General features: G+C 42.3%; 1 non-coding gene across 1 annotated transcript; it reads right to left on the minus strand.

Annotated features, from left to right (window-relative positions):
• Positions 1 to 1,432: 1,432 nt before the first annotated feature.
• Positions 1,433 to 1,567, minus strand: LOC116074127. The gene has a single exon (XR_004112094.1). It is a non-coding gene; the product is annotated as a small nucleolar RNA SNORA17 (small nucleolar RNA).
• Positions 1,568 to 1,866: the final 299 nt, after the last annotated feature.

A 1,866-nucleotide genomic window follows, 5' to 3' on the forward strand; every position in this document is an offset into this window, starting at 1 on the left:
GGATGCTGAGAGGATGCTGAGAGGATGCTGAGAGGATGCTGAAATGATGCTGAGAGGATGCTGAGAGGATGCTGAAATGATGCTGAGAGGATGCTGAGAGGATGCTGGTGTCTTGTTCTTGAATATCCCAGCCCTTAGAACCAGAAACCAAATTTACATATTTGCTAGCCCCAAGTATTACGCTACAAACCAGGCAACTGAGTAATAGAGGCAGATCATATAGTTGAAGCAGGAAGGTACCATTGTAAGGTCTGAATTTCAGATCTCTCCCAGGAAGCTTGTGCAGGATATATTGTGAGGAACCAAGTGATGGAGACCAATCTTGGAAATGAGTTGCATAAATCCAGGTGAAGTTCTGGAGTAGAGTAGCAGTTAGAATGCTACTAGAGAAGAAGCCATAGACAACTAGAATCAATTCTGTTCTAAAGACTTAGGACTTAGAACGTGAGAACAAAACCAAAGCCTAATAGGCTTCTCAAAGAAGAAACTATAAACAAGGAACAAGAGAACAGAAAAGAAAGGAAGGAGGAAGAGGAAGACATTTTATTCCTAAGAATCACATGTTCTAACAATCTTAATTTGATCGCTGTAGGTCCAACAAAAATACATATGAATAATACAAAGTGGTGTATATCTTTAAAAGATTTTGTCTTTCATACATCTTCTAACTTTCTTGTCTATTTAAAATAACATACTCTTTGACTAACAAATACTAATTGCTAATTTACCATTACTATTATAACTTGTGTGACTATGGTCTCTTGTGAAGGTAGTGACATGAAAGTAGAAACAACAGGAAAGTCAAAGTAGGTTTACATGGCTTTAAATTTTTTTATATTTGTTTTGGGGAATTTCATATCATGCACCCCAATTCCACCCATCTCCCCTTCTGCTCATACCTGGCATCCACCCTTGCAACCTCCCCCCAACAAAGAAAAAAGTCTTTGTGGAAGCTGTAGTGTGTCACAGCATGTCCTACTGTATCCCCCTTTGTTCACTTCTTTGCTTGCAATTGCTCATTGCAATGACTCATTGTTCTGATACAAGACCTCTTCACTACCCTCAAGTCTTCAGTTCTGCCCCTCTTCATTGTGCCCACACCCTTCCATTTCTTTCGCTTCCATTTCTACACCACTTACTTGCTCCTCTTAGTGGTGCCTGGGGTCTCTGAGAGTCTGGGGTCATCTCAAGAATGGTCTCAGGAGTGCTATGTCCTGCTTGTGATGCCAGACAGGGTCCATCTTCTCTGCCCACTGAGGTATGCACAGTGTCTGGCTGTTGGTCATCTCAGGCTAGCTCCCTGTCCAGACCCTGTGGCATCAGTCTGGTGGTCACCGTGGGTGAGCTGTTGGGGCCTGCATTACAATGGACATGTGGTAGTCTCAAGTTAGTTTGGTTTGGTTGTTTGTTGTTTGTTTGTTTGTTTTTAGGGTGTGTTAGGGTACTCATCGTTCGGATGTTTGTAAATCAGGACCCTGAGCATAGACATAACCTTTCTTCTCTCTGCCACCTTCTGATTGATGCACATGTGACACAGTAGCCACACCTACAATGCTTCTAGGGTAGGTTACATGGCTTTTTAAAAAAAGCATAGAGTGTTAAAGAGCAGCAAAAAGCAAGTCCTGTCCAGCCACAGAGAGCCAATCAGGATGGACCACACTGACCACACAGACTGACAAGCCCAGTGTGGAGGTGACTCCAACACAGGGCAGGCTTGAGTAGAGTTTCAACAAACGAATGGTTGATGGATTTTCTATAGTCTTTCTTACATCACATATTGAAATGTATCTTTGTAGAAATATGATTAGGATCTGCAAATAACTCACAGGAGACCGCAATTTGAAATGGGGACCTCTTTCAGGCTTG

The sequence above is a fragment of the Mastomys coucha genome, unplaced genomic scaffold (assembly GCF_008632895.1).
Source record: "Mastomys coucha isolate ucsf_1 unplaced genomic scaffold, UCSF_Mcou_1 pScaffold23, whole genome shotgun sequence".
Classification (NCBI taxonomy): Eukaryota; Metazoa; Chordata; class Mammalia; order Rodentia; family Muridae; genus Mastomys; species Mastomys coucha.